Source organism: Cricetulus griseus (assembly GCF_003668045.3).
Source record: "Cricetulus griseus strain 17A/GY chromosome 1 unlocalized genomic scaffold, alternate assembly CriGri-PICRH-1.0 chr1_0, whole genome shotgun sequence".
Lineage (NCBI taxonomy): Eukaryota > Metazoa > Chordata > Mammalia > Rodentia > Cricetidae > Cricetulus > Cricetulus griseus.
The window spans coordinates 15,881,635-15,897,631 of NW_023276806.1; positions in this window are offsets into that span (position 1 = coordinate 15,881,635).

Consider the following 15,997-nt stretch of genomic DNA (forward strand, 5'->3'; position numbering starts at 1 on the left):
TAATACAGAAATGAAGTTGAGTATCAAAAATCTGGCTTAGGTCAGCAAGATGGCTCAGTGGGTAAAGGAACTTACCACCGTATGATGAGCCTGAATATCTTAATCCAAAACCTGAAATCCGTGTAAATGTGGAAGGAGAAAATCCACTCCCCAAAGTTGTCATTCTGACTTCCACCTGCGTGTCTAGGCACACCTACTCCTATACACATCATGTACAATCACACAGTAATAATAAATACTTTAAAAAATCTGGCTTGGACTCAATCTGCACTGCATAGTTATAGTAGGTCCTTGGGCATATTACTTCACAGTTATCAATCACCCTTACGTAAACTATGGAGGTGAACCAGTTCTTATTTTCCAAGATCACTGTCCTCTGTCCCTGCATATAAACTGGAGCAAGAAGATGATGTAATAAGCTTCTGTTTTGCATGAAGTTTAATCAATGAGAGTTTCTAATCCTACAATACACAACTGAAAGAAACCTTTGATAGTAGACAAGTCCCCACTGGGGAAAGTAGTCCTTGGTATTCACTAGAAGGTCTCAGCTTCTTACTTTTTTCAAAGTAATGTTAGATGATATAAGCAGAGCTGAAACATGAATTGTTTACATTGACAGTATTTGTGGCCTCTAAATACGTACACAAAGTTTCCACAGGACTTCATAGACTTCTGTTTGTCTCAATTGCTCATGGTATTCTTTCCATAGGAAAACATATTTTAAGAACAGTAGTGTCTTCTTACCCTATATTTTTCTTTCTGTGGTTTGTTATACATATCATCTCTGTTCCAATAGTATTCAGTAGGAACTTCTTGAATTAAGCCACCCATAAGTTTTCAACAGTAAGTCATTCTTGAAATTCATGATGACACCCTTCAGCATCCTTCCTCACCCTACCTGAGATGAACCATCCCATTGTCTGTCCCATCCACACAGAACAATGGCTATCAAATGAACTGCCATTTTGAAAATTATTTATGTATTTAGTGTGTGTGTTATTTATTTTTTAGTGTGTGTGTGTGTGTGTGTGTGTGTGTGTGTGTGTGTTTGCATATGAGTATAAGCACAGCATGAGGGTAGCAGACAGTAGACAACTTTCAAGAATCAGTTCTTTCCTTCATCATGCCAGTCCTGGGGTTTGAACCTAGGTCATCAGGCTTGGTGGCAAGCACTTTCCCCACTAAGCCATTTCATCAGCCACCCCCATCACAACACCCATATACAAAAAGCACATTCTTCAAGACTGTCACAGAATTTTTATTCAAGAAAATTTTTACTAAATTAACAAGATTTTTAAAAGCCTTTATTTTTGTTTTTAAATTGCCACAGAGACACAACAATCCCAGAAAGGCCTTAGAAACCACCACTGAGTGATGACTGAGAAACAGAGTATGAGTTCCACACATCACATAAGCCCTTCTCCTCTATTCGGAAAAACAGAGGTTGGCTGCCCCGATAAATGAAAATTTGTCACAGCTGATGATTTTGCCAATATTTAAATATGAGATGAGAAGAAAGTGATTTTCTTACCAGAAGAACAAAAATTGGTCCCACCCATTGGAATAATACTGAGAAGAAGTGACCGGAGAGAAAAGGGGGCGTATTCATCCACTGGCTGCATGAGAACACTAAATGTTCATTGCATGGAGCATACTGGCAACTTCTTCCCTCTGCCTTTGTGAAGGGACCTAGGAGCCTTCCCTTCTTGCTCCATGGAATAAATGAATTCCATTGCAGCTGGAATGGCTAATGGCACTTCACTGAATGTCTCCATACTTAGGCTGCATCTGTATTTCTGCAGGAGTGGGACTCTCTTTGCCTGAGATGATGAAGAATACCCTTGTTCCCACACCCATATGGCATTGTGCAGTGCTCACACAGGCAATGCTAGCTTCATGCTCAGTACTGGAACGATGGTGAAATTTGGAAGCTAGATGTATACTTAGGATTTCTTAGTTGTTTGATCACATCAATGAAAGGATATGCAATCAATCTCCTCCAAGACAGTGAGTGGTATTGGCCATAACTCATTACTCCGCCAAGGATTTGGCATTTCAATCGATGGGAAATGATGTGTGATCATTCTAATTTATTATACATCATTCCCATCAATCGACGAGCTGAAGCCTTTACATAATAAGTACTTACAGACATTGTCAATCATTCTTGGTTCAAATGCCTCCCAATGCTGCCATTTGGGATATTCTCAAAGCATCATGAAAATGGAACATACCCCTCAAATCACAACTGCAATGATTTTATTCAGCAAGAGATACTGAGATGACCTCTTACAGAAGGATTCCATTGGCAATTGCTTGAGACTTGGACCATGTTGTAGTCTAAAGAATATGAAATGGATAAGTGTCCCAATTAGCCATGACTTCCCAAGCAAACCATCCAAACAGATTCAAAGATGGTGGGTGGTATTGGCAGAGTTCTTAGGGTTTACATTCCGTTTTCTAAAAACTGTCAATCTCTTCCACCTACCTCACTTTTAAAAAAAATACTACTTCCTGCATGCTTTGGGGGATAGTGTAAGAGCATATTGATTTCCCTGCCTCTTGTCACTGAGGAGAATGACATCATAAGAGAGAAAATCAAATATTATCAAGACAAAAGAGATCATGAATGGCCTATACTTTCAAATAAGCTCCCCAGCTGCTATTACTGCATACACTGCACTGGATGGGGTTGTCTGATTTGATTAGTTCTCTTTGTTTGAGATTTGTCTCTTATAAAAATAAAATAAGAAAAGACATGCTTGGCTGCGTATATTAAAGTAGTAGTGCCAAGAGTCATGATTCTCGCCATTACATAGTTCATGATTTTCATTTCATGGCATTTCCCAAAATCTACCTAATGCTTCATTGTGTTTGGTGTTTTGAATTGAAATGACCCCCATAGACTCATAGAAAGTGGCACTATTAGGAAGTGTGGCCTTGTTGGAGGAAGCATATCAATTAGAATTGGCTTTGAGACTTCAGATCCTCAAACCAGACCTAGCGTCTCTTCCAGCTACCTGACAACCCAGATGTAGAACCCCCAGTTACTTCTCAAGCTCCATGTCTGCCTGCCTGACACCATGCTTCCCACCGTAATGATAAGGGACAAAACCTCTGAACTGTAAGCTAGCACCAATTTAATGTTTTCCTTTAAGAGAGCTGCCGTGGTTATGGTGTCTTCTCAAAGCCATAAAACCCTAACTAAGACACTTATATCATCATATTTTATAGATTATAATATTTCCAGTTTCTACTTCCTGTTACTTTTCCAGAACAAAAACATGTGAGTCTGTGCACATGTAGGTCATACGATTAATTCCTAGGAACAGCTAAGAAACCATCTTTTGAAAGGAGAGTGATATATCTACCTTCTGTTGTGATTCACATGGCAACATCTTAGTGAAAACAGAAGGAAATATGCACTATGTTTTTTGGCTGTGACTGTGACCCACCAAGCTTAAGACTGTCTTCTGGAAATTAATGTGTGAAGAAAAAAAGTACAATCAAACTGCAGAGGACATTTCATCCTTAATAAACCTTTTTAAAGGGAAGAAAAGAAATAAACTTTGCCTTTTTCCCCCTGTCAGCAACATTTGTGCTAGCAGCTACTGCTTTTCCAGATTCCAGCTGCTGAAGTCTAAGGGCTTTGGAGAAGCTAGCCTAACACAGTGATGTTCATTTGTGTGGGGATGGGCAGAGTCAGGGGCAGTCAGTTCAGGAATTCTGCAACTCACAAGAAAATGTACTCCCATCTCAGAAGAGGACCAGCGGTCTCCAGGGTGGAAAATGAAATACTAAGACAATGGATTCTAATAGATTCTTGCTCTGTGGATTTCAAAGCATTCATTAGCTCATAAATATTTACCTGAGCCAACAACTTCTAATCCTGAAAGAAGAGACCCTCTTCTATCCCAGAACCAACCTCTCCTCTTTGCTTCCTCATCAGCAATCAGTGGGTGTTGGCAGAACCAGGGCTTCCTGGGAAGCCAGCTGGCTCTGTTAGCACTTCCTACACACTAGGGCTCCTCCAGGCTAATGGAGTATCACAGTTCATTATCCACCTTCCTCCTCAGCCCCCCATGAAGAAGCTCCAGTGACTACCAGGTTTGGGGTAGGAAGCAGCATTGCAGTTGAAGCTGCCAAGAAATAGCTGCCAATATCCTATGGGAAGAGCTAAGGCTTATCAATATGGTTCAAAAATGTTCCCTAACCTTGAAGAAGGCTACAAGGGAATCTGAGCATGAAAAAAAAAATGTCATCCACTAATTGTACCTTTTCCTAAATAAATACATCAATAACAACTAACTACTCAAGGCCTTGCTATATGCCAAGCATTGTGTGTGTGTGTATGTTGTGTGTGTGTGTGTGTGTGTGTGTGTGTGTGTGTGTGTGTGTGTGTGTGAGTTAGCTTTCCTAGATCTTAAAAGCATGTGAAGACAACAGTACTAGAGCAGTCTTTACATTTTAGGTAAGGACCTGGTAACAATGGAGCCTTATACAGGCAAAACAACTTGCCTAAAGTCACAGGGCATGAGAAAGCACTGACATTCTGTCTGCAGTGTCGCTGTACCCATGTCCTTACTCAAGGAACAGAACAGCCTTCAGGGAGAGAAAGTTGCCATTCAGCTCAAAGACAAAGAGCAAGTCAAGGAGAGCTTTGTTGGTCAGGGACAGGAAAAGTGAAAGAAAAGGGAAAGTGGCCAGCATCAAAATCATCCAGTAGACATTTCAGTGTCCAGGAGCATAGAGACATAAATTGTAAAAATTATTATGATAATTAGGTCATCTCTTTTCCTATAAATATTCTTGGAGAAGAAATGCTACAAGCATTCAAACCCATGCATTCAAAACAAAGGATTACAAAACAAAGAATCTCTATTTTTTCAGAGGCACACCAAAAAGAAAAACAACGCCTAGAAGGAATGTTGATGTGTAACGTTTGAGATTGATAAGATTGGAAAAGCTTGAGTAATAAACTCCTAAAAAATGGGGTTTGGTAATGAGCAAGGCTTTAACTACATAGACATGTTGCCAGGTACCACTTTAATAAACTATTACAAATGATCGATGCAAAGGTGTTTCCAACAGCTGTTTATGCAAGGTAGCTGGAAGAATTCGTCCATAAAGGAGCTGTTAGTGGGAAAATTGGCTATGCATAGTTGTGATGTCAAATCCATACATAACAAACTTTTTCCTGTCAATCAACAACCTTGCCATAAATTCATCCATTTATAACAAGCCTTTCTTATTTCAAACTGACAGCTTCAATGTGGAGAATAAAAAGGACTTTCTTTTTTAAGAAAAAGTGAACTCAGAATGGCTTTTTGCTACCTTTTAGACATAGACGCTGCAAAGCCTTGAAACTTTTAACTTATGTTGAAAAAAGTTGACAACAGTTCCAAATGCCAATATACCTCTCCAAAGCTGGCTGAATGTAGCAAAGATGACCATCCTCTCAGGTTTGGTTCATGAAGGTATGAAGGTGCTACACATCACTGATATATGAAGACAGGTGCTAGAGGGTTCACCTTGCCTACCAGGGTCATGAAGATCAAATCCTGGGGGACTTGTTATGTAAATTCTTTCTTTCTGACTTTGAGCACTGTGGTATGTTTGTGGTATAAGTGTTCCATATAGGCAAGGGAGGCTTTGTGGTCCAGAGTATTACAGGAGGACTTAGGGTAGTCCCTTGGACTCTATTACTGTGCTCTATGGTCCTGGCGCCCCTTTTTTTTTTTTTTAATCTTGCCTTTCACCCAGAATGTTTCCCAAGCTCATTTATTGCTAGTTTCTGTTGTCATTGTCTAACAACTTCCAATCACAAAGACCACAGTGTTGCACTGAATACAGGTAAGTCATCAAAAGTGTGTTCTGTATCTCACATATGACAACAGTGGAGGCAAGAGGGATGTGTGTGTGTGTGTGTGTGTGTGTGTGTGTGTGTGTGTGTGTGTGTGTGTGTGTGTGCAGGTATGCCTGTATTGAGTGCACACATGAAAACCTAGGATAAACCTCAGGTATAATTCCTCAGGCATCATCCACCTTCTGTTTCTGGAGACAGGGTCTCTCCCTGGCCCTGGCCCTGGCCCTGGCCCTGGCCCTGGCCCTGGCCCTGGGCATCCACCTGTGGCTGCCTCCCAGCATTAGACTCATAAGAACACCATAACATCATACTTTGGCCATGGGTGCTAGGGAGTGAACTCAGAGGTTCACACTTGCATGGATCACTTTACTAATTGAGCTGTCTCCATAGTGCAAGAGTTACACTATTAAACATGGTCAGAGGTAGGATGTTGTAGTCCCTTCAAGAATCCTAGGCCTGCATTCCTAACTATGCTAAATTCTTATTTTCACATAGCAGAAGGGCCCCCCTGTCATCACTAGAGGCAAGGAGAGTTAGTTTACTTTCATTCCTAAATTTCACATCCTTTTATTTTCTGCCCAAATAACACCTCCTTCTAGAGCCAAGGTCCTTTCTGCAAGATTCTTTTAGTACACAAAAGATCCCTGCCCTCTTTATTCCTCTTCTCACCTCTCTTCTTAGTCAATCTGACCAAAGGGAAGATGAGACTAAATTATCATAAGCAGGGCTGAAAGTCAAAAATGATTTAATACACCAGTACAAGTTTTAAAAGGTGTTATCAGGAGTTGTTTTCCTGAAATGGATAAGAACCACTACAACTCATTGCAGTGAACCTGCAAACCAATGCTTCCCCCCCCCCCACAGAAGACTCTCTGTCATCCTGCTAGGCAACACGCTCCTAGATACTCCAGTTCCTGCTCTGCCCGCACCACGTATTTGTGAGCTGTCCACTGTCATAAACTCTTGTGTGTCTTTGCCCGCTGGAGCCTCTCTGCTGGACTTAGAAATGGGCAATCAATACCTCTCCAATTTGTTCTTGGAGTACTTGATTTTGCCACCACTCTCAGTCGCTTCCTCCATGGCTTCGTCTCCTCAGGGATGTGAGAATTTTACATCTTTTCTCTAAGTGATCTGTGCCCTCACTCCAAAGAGTACACAGCTTGCAAAAAGCGCATGCTCTCAACTGTACCATCAAAGCCTCTGAGGAAACTCACCAGGCCCAATCTTAGCACAGGTCTCATGGGCTGTGGGGATTTCCAAAGGGAGTGAAACCCTATTTGGAGAACTAGGAAAGCATCCCAGAAGCATTCCTTCAATCTGTGAGGTGGTAGTTGATAGTGTTCTCCCTGGTGCTTGCTCGAAATGCAAGAGTGTTTAGGCCAAGGGAAACAGCAAGAGCCAGCATTCTCTACCACCTCTACGTGTAGATTTCAATTTGAGTTGTCTCAGGTTTGCAGCGTAACATGGATAGATATTCCTATTTAAATATCTTTACATAAAGAAACTCTTATAAAAGCCCTTTTGGCATTCTTGTCTCTTAATACAACCATACTTTCCCTCACAGAGCTACCAAAGGTCAAAACATTTGTACATTCAGGAGACAATCACAGATTTAATATTCAGAGCAGATTAAAGCAAAGTCATACTTATTTTTAGGAAATGCGTTTGTCCAAAATGTTTGGAGTGATTTATGTGCTTATTTTATTTTATTATTTCATTTCTCTGCAGTACTGGAGATCACACCCTGTGCATGCTAGATAAGCAATGTCCCACTGAGTAGCACCACAACCCCAATTTATATATTTACATTTGAAAAGAATCTATTTTCATTTAAGTTATGCATATTCGTGTGGCATGGGGTAGAATGAGTGGGTACATATGTGTAAGAGCAAGTACCCAAGGAGACCAGAGGCCTCAGGCCATCCTGAAACTTTTTGTGAGCTGGGAACTAACGTGCATGCTGGGAACTGAACTCAGGTTCCCCGAAAAAGCAGCAAGTCCTCCTAACTGCTGAGCCGTCTCTTCAGCCCCTTGGTTATTTTTAAGCAGCTTTACATATTTAATGTTGAGATATGTTAACAGGTTCAAGTACCTCAGTTACTACACATACATACATGTATGTCACCCTGTGTGAAGCTAAACATAACGACCTTCTGTCCTCCTTTTCCTTTATTTCAGTGCTCAGTGAACTGTCAGGTCATGCACACACCAGGAAGTCTGCTCCCATGACTCCTCACTGCAGCAATCCACCTAGTCTCTGGCTGGAGCAAGACAGAGGCCAGACAGTGGGCAGTCAGTAGAAGTGTTTCTTCTGCACTCCTTCACAAATGCTGATTGGGAGCCACAGCTATGCTAAGTGTCAGCAGTGTGTGTGTGTGTGTGTGTGTGTGTGTGTGTGTGTGTGTGTGTGTGTGTGTGATAAAAAACAAGCAAAAATTCAATCCCAATCCCTGCTATCATAAAGGCAAGCACATGCAAGCAACTTCTCCAACTTAATTATTTCTACATTTTATTTCACAGACTTAAATCATTCATATAGTACATGAAAAGGCAACCAAAGGGTGACAGGAAAAGAAATACAAGAGAGGAAGCCAGGAAGATAGGCCATGATTGTGTAAAGATAAGAGGTCTCCTCTCCTGTTGGAGCTTGGGTCACTCTATCCTCCAAATGAATCTTGTCATTTACAAAGACAGCAGAAGAAAGAAGGTGCCTTCTCCTCATTTACTAGAAGCTAAGCAGAATGACTCTCATCCCAAAGGTCCTGGCCCTGAACCTGGGAGATTTTGATGCTAAATCTAGTTCTCATCTCCCAGGGAATAAGATACAGTTTATCCTTGAGCCAAATTTGAATAACTGTGGCTGAGAAAAATGGACTTAAGTTGACCTGAATAATATGTCCTTGCATGAAAACTATTTCACGAAGTTATTACAGTTATCCAACAAAAGAAAATCATATGTCAAGGTAGTTTTTAAACACATTAGTGGAAATATCAAGTAGGCAGTTTACAGCTAAGTAGAGAAACTTCTGCCATTGCCTCCGGTCCTGGGGTCATTCTTAGCACTGGGGTCATTAGAAGCTATGGGCCTGTTAATAGCATTCCCAGATGTTTCACCTGGTTGTCACAGGGATGTTCGGGGAGACACAGGAGTGGGCAGTGGATGCTATCAAGGAGACCACAGGTAGCTCAAGATTATTTGGTTCTTGATCTACCAATGATCTAATGCCTCTCAGTCTCCGTCAGCCTTGTAGAATCTACAATGTGAGTGTGGTGTTCTCTGAGATGCCCAGTTCACAAGGACAAGAGCATCCTTACCTGTGAAGACAGAGGGAGCAGAAAAACTGTACATGCCCGGCTAAGTTCTCACCAGTCGGTTCCCTTCAGTGATAACCTTTGCCCAGGCATGGCTAGCAACAACTATTCTTCATCAAACGGAAGCCCCAAAACACACAGGTTTTCCTATCTGGACCATCATTTCGGAAGACTCCCAGGTCATGTGAAGCTTACTGAATCAGTGTGTGCTTTTCCCTGGCTTAGTTACCCTCTTCATAACTAGCAAACAAACAAACTAAAGGAAGGAAGCATCTACATTGACTATTAGTTTGCAGGGAAGGTGAAGATAATAGGGTTGTCATGGCAGAAGAGCAGATGACTGCTGCCGTGTGCATCTGCAGTCACTGAGAAAGCACTGTGAACGCTGGTGCTCAGTTAGCTTTCTGAGTTTTAGTGGGTCCAGGCTCTCAGCCCACAGTACTGCCCATTGTTAGGGTGGGTCTACCCAGTGCAATTAAGCTCACCTAGATAATCCCTTGCAAACTTGTTTCTTTGGGGGGTTCTACATCCCATCCCATCAAGGTGACAATCAATTTTAACTATCATAGCCATCTTGTTATGGGGATCTTTTCTCAAGTCTATTCCTCTAACACAGTGGTTCTCAACTACCCTAATGCTGCGACCCTTTAATACTGTTCCTCATGTTGTAGTGACCCCAACCATAAAAATCATTTCATTGCTACTGCGGAACTGTAATTTTGTTGCTGTTATGATCATAATATAAATATCTGAGTTTTCTTATGGTCCTAAGTGAGCCCTGTGAAAGGGTTGTTTGATCCCCAAATGGGTCACCAAATAACAGGTTGAGAACCACTGTTGTGACGGAACTCTGCTGATGGTGTAGATTATAAACAAGAGAAGTGTATTCATCTCACAGTTCTGGAGAATAGGAAGCCCAAGAGCACGGTGTTAGGTGGCAAGACAGAAATTACTAGGCTTGCAGGCCACTGAAGGTGGGCCTCTCCCACTGCCAGCTGTGATCCTCATCTCCCATTTTTGTGATAAACATCAGCTTTGCCACTATTCAGGCCTTCTGATTAAAAGAATAGGACACCTCTGGTCTCAGGTGAAGACAGAAAATTTCAATCTACTCCCAAGATTAGAACATTACATACCATTTTGTCTTCCCTTAAAAGTTTCTCCATCTGGGTCTGTCAATCATATGGCCAGGAGTTCATCTCCCCGCCCCCCAAGAAAGCTGATTTATCTGAAGACATACTAAAGGAAGGAATAATTATTGCCATGGGAAAAAAAAATTCCAGAAACCCTTCTCTTTCATGTAGTCGCTGATGGGCCCACTGCCGCTTACCTTTGTTCAGTGGCCACGGTATAACTTTCCTTTCTCATTTGTATTCTTTTCCTCCATATTTAGCCCATAGCCTAAGCAAGCTTTCTCTGGCACTCCAGGCTAAGTCGTTCTCGAAAGCTCACATCCGCTTCTGTCACTTGGCTACTTTTCTGCCATGCAACTGCCTGCTGACCTCTACTGCGGAACTCTACCTCCAAAGACAGGCTTTTCTCTTCCTCTTCTGTCTTCCTCTTCCAGGCAGCTGCCAAGATTTACATTTTGCCTAACTTGTTGTTTTTCTCTCAAACTCTAATAAAATTATCCTGGACCTTCCCTTCTGAGTACATTTTAAATTTCTCTTATTAATAAGACTCTAAGAGCTAGTAAATGGACTGTACTTCTTTGTTCTAGAACACAATCTTAGTGGGTACCCTCTGACTGATCCCCACTTGTAGCACTCTGAGTCACTTCAGGAGAACATGAGGAACACATTAAAATCACACTGGGTCTTGGGTAAGACAACAAGAGATATTTTCTTTTCTCCTGCAAGAACAGCTCACTTTTTGTTCTACCTGCCACCCTTCATCAGCACCCAGCCAATAGCAGCTTCTTTATAGAAAGAACACAAATTCTAACAAGGCCAAGTTTACTACTTGTATTAGTCTAAGACATCCTTCCAAACGCCTAGAAAATTGAGATCCACGGCCTATGAGGGATTGATCAATTGTTATCCTTAGGAATCCATGTAGAGTGACGAATAACCACTGTATTCATGGTTAATTACACAGCACCCAGCTCTCCAGTCTTCTCTTATCACTAGAGTCCTCCAGTGTCCTTTGTCTACCCTCATTGCTTCTTACTTTTACACGTACTGCTCAATTAAGCAAGGAAAATTGGACACCAGTTTTCTTGGATTAACATTTGAAAACAGAACACAAGGAGGAGGAAGATGAAGGAGGAGGTAGAGGAGGAGGAGGAGTAGGAGGAGGAGGAGGAGAAGGAGGAGGAGGAAGAAGAAAAAGAAGAAGAAGAAGAAGAAGAAGAAGAAGAAGAAGAAGAAGAAGAAGAAGAAGAAGAAGAAGGTGAAGAAGGTATTTCCATGGTGAGAGGAGACAGAGGCAGTAAAGATGGGAGTAAAGATGGGTGGTGCACATTGGGGGTGGGGTGCCTTGGGCTCTAAATGTTTAATTTACCAATGTTGAAAATGGAGATGTTAGGATAAAGTTACTGTAAATAAGATCTTTGTCTCTAAATGAGACTCTTACTCTCAAACCCCTTTTTCTTTTTAATTTGCACTGCTCAGCCCCACTTTCAGTGAAATTCAATCACTTCCATTAGCATTTCTAAGGATAGGAGCCACTAAAAACAGCTGCATTGTCTTTCCCTTTCAACTGCAATACAGCTTTCCTTCCAAACGAGAACCTCCCTGTAGTTACCCATTCCTTTCTGCTTGGCACTAATAATGTTCAATGAGGAGCCAACCCTCATGAAACAGGAAGTGTGATCCCATTTGATCTCACTTGAAAGAAATTGTAAATACCCAATAAGGATGGAAACAGTATCTCAATGGGGGAAAAATACCATGGAGGGGGAAGACAAGAAAGACAGAAATATCATTTGAATAAACTACATTCTTTATCTCTGGAACTTGCATCCTTGTTCTTAAGGGTGTCTGCTATATCCCCTTTGGGAAACACAGTGCCTTCTCTGTCTTCCTCCCTTTTATTTGCCTGTCTCATAAATAGAGAAGGAACCATCTCATCTTTTTAATCTTTTTAGGTCTAAATCGAGAACACTCTGTATGGCTCAAATCATAACATGACCAGCCTTGTTTAAAACACAACTGCTCGATAGAAATAATACTGTAAGAAAGAGCCAAAGGTTTACAAATTAATCCTTTTTCACTGACTTAAAAGACCATCTCTTGTGATGTCCAGTTAAAATTTTCTGCCTGTAATTCAATTGTAAAGCCAATCTTGTGCAGTTAGGGGCTAAAGAATATATGCGGCTGTTTACAATGGGAAATGCTGCCTTAGGTTCTCTGAAAGGGCAAGCACTTTTTTGCTCTACTAACATAGATGTCAGGTGTCCCCTCCTGATGGTGCCATCAAGCAGAACCTTTTAGGATGGTGGCATGGAGACCTCAATGAGTTCTAGTCCTAACCCACTGAACATGTCTGCACAGAGATCAGAGGTGAGACAAACCTGGATCTGAGGAAAACAGACTCTTGCAATCACATCTGCACAATTGAATCAAACTTCTGCTTCTGTTAGATGTCAAATTAAATTTAAACTCCAATTTATAGCAAGTTGACCATAAGAACATTGGGAGATGAAGCATGAAACTGTGGACTCCACTAACAGTATCTGGGCTAGGTGCTAGTTGGGAACACAAGCCACCAGAGGTCTCACTCCTGATGGTTTCTTGAGAGTTTAACATGGGCTTACTCAGGTCACCACTCTAAGCAGTGTGGGAAAGCTACTTTTCATGTTACCACCTAATATAACAGTTTTCTTCATAGAACCCATTCCAGACTTGGACTGACTGTCCCCCAGAAGGAAATGACAAGTGAGCTAGCTTGTGATATTCAGTTCTTTTCTAGAATTTTGTGACATGGAAATGCTTCCTACAGGAATTTCCAAATGCATGCTTATAGGGTGCAGTGAGTCAGGAGTATCAGGCTGCCAGTGACCTGCAGTGACCTGCAGTGACATGCAGTGTTTTTTCAGAGACTCTGACAGCCCCGCAAAGATGAGCTAGCTAACTTCCCAACATTCAGGGGATGTAGATGAAATCTGTGTTTTATACCCATCCATGTTTTAGAACTCTGACTAACAGCTCCCTTACAAAGTGCCTTATAGGATCCATATCAAGAGCACAGGACACTCTTTCCAAGCTGGGTAAAAGACAGCAGCATTGCCTTGAGCTATCAGCCTAAGGAGGACACATATTTGTCACTAATGTATATGTGCTGCCGAATCGAGCACATATTTGTCACTGTTTGTGAGGAATACACAGCTCCTGATGGAAACTGCTCGGACCAATCTTCTTGGATTCTGATCATGACCGATACACGTATCATAGCTGTAAACATATGATCCTAGACAAATGCATTCTGTAGTAAACTTTTCCAGACAACCTCTGGTCTTCAAAAGTCTTTCTTTCCAATGCTGTTCTCCTAGTCAGTATCCTAGAACATGTGACCCTTTTAAACTGTCAACCTGACAACCTAGGATTACCTGAGAAGCCCTCTATGTGGGGTAGTCTAAATCAGGTTTACCTATGGATATGTCTTTGAGAGATTGTCTTGATTGTATGAATTGATGTGAGCAGATCCAATGCACTGTTGGCTGTATCATTCCCTGGGCTTGGGGTTCTGGGCTGTATGAATAGAGAAACTCAGCTAAGCACCAGAAGCATGCATCCATTCATCTCTCTGCTCTTGACTGCAGATGTAATTTGACCAGCCATTTCAAGTCCTTGATGCTTTCCTTGACTTCCCTGCTATGCTAGACTGTAACCTGAATTGTGAGCTAAATAAACCTTTTGTCTCCTAAATTGTTTTTGTCCAGGGGGGCAGGTTTATTTTATCCTATTAACAGAAATGAAACTTGAGCAAAAATGAAACCCAAATGTGTATTAGGTATTGGCTCCCATTGTGAAGATACATGCACCAGAAAGAACAATAATGCCAGCTGCCATTTTTCAGCTTCTAACTTTATATGTAAGACTTTATATTCATCAATCTCTCTAATTTGTACAGCAGCCTTATGTTAAAGTCACCACTAATCACTGCATTTTACAGGTAAGAAAACTGAGATGCAAAAAGCGAAAGCACATGGAACCTTTGCCTTTGACATACACCTGTCAAGGGCTATAGAAGACTAGTAGTCAAATCTGCCCATCACTAATCCTACACATTAAACACATTGTACCCTGCTTTTATGCGATGTAGAGCACTATATATGTATATGTATATATGTATATATAGTGTAATATATAATGTATAATAAATAATTGTAGATATATACTGTTTAATGTTTTATAATGTTTTAGCACTGTAGAGGGAGTTAGCAAATAATGATTTTATGACTTACCTAATCCAGGCTCCAGTAACTGCCCTCAAACCTTCCAGAATAGCACACACTGACTGAACTTTCAGCAATGGTGGGAGTGTACTAAAAACCACATTGTGCAATATGGCAGCCACTGTTCACACCTAGACAGTGGATGCTGGGAATGTGACAGTGTGACCAAAAACAACAACAACAAAAAAGTCTAGTTAATTCAAATTAATTTAGGTTCAAATAGCCACCTCTGAAAAGTGGCTAACGTACTACATACGTTATATCTACAAGGGAAGACATGATGATCATCGAACTGAAACAACTGAATTGAAAGATCACTATAGCAACCAGATCAACACCAATACTGACACAGATCAGAGTGAACACGATAGATATGGGTCTTTTACCAGAAGACAGTATAAGGAGGTTGTGTCATCACTGAAACCTACAAAGGATAAAGTTTCTTATTAAGAATTGGTTCACACACTGAGGTGGCAAGTGCTTCGGAGAAGACAGAAACAACCAAAGAAGAAAAACGAGAGTGGAGATGCCCTTACTCAGACATGCTATCTTCTCCAGAGTCCTTTTAGTGAACTGAAAGCTAAAAGAAATGGCTTTTTAAAATTGGGGTCGAGGGAAATAGCTGAGTGGTGAGACCTTGGGTTGGATACTACCTGGACACTCCCTTCTTCCCCATGCACACAAAGGTGCATACACACACACCTGCATACATACAGGAATAAATGAGAGGTTGGACATAGGTAGAGTGTGGGCTCAATAGCTATGTCATTCAAACATGAGGACCTGAGTTCAGATTCCCAGGGCCCATACAAAAGCCATGCGTATCTGTAACTCCACGTTTCGGAAGTGGTAACCACAGCCTGGCAAATTCTCAGAGCTTACTTCCCAGCTAGTCTAACTGGTCGGCTAGGGGTTCAGTAAGAAGGCTTATCTCAAAAGGTTGGGTAGTTACAAAGAAGAAGACAATGTTGACTTACCTCTGGCTTCCACATGTGCGCACGCACACACACATAAATGTGAAGATGCAAGAAAGATGACCTTTGTAGACCTTACTACTGAGAATCATTGTTTAAAAGATGACAAATGAGGCTCATACCAACAAGGGTATGAACAATCTAGCCATCTGGTAAACTATACCTTTGGAAGCCTAAGGGAATAAGCTACTGAGGAAGGGAGTGTTGACACTGGTGTAAGAAATAGAGTCGGTAAGTGATGCTCCTAAACACTCATGAATAAAATCCCTGGACCACTGACAGCTGGACTTGGCTGAGAGTGGCCATTCTTAGATGAAGAATGAAGGGTGGTAGAGAAGAAAGTGGATTGGTAGACTTTGTTTGCTTAATCCATCTGAGCCAGGTTGCCCTAGAGCCTACATTCCCTAGGAGGTAGGGCAAAGAAATGTCAGCCCAGTATCTAAATAA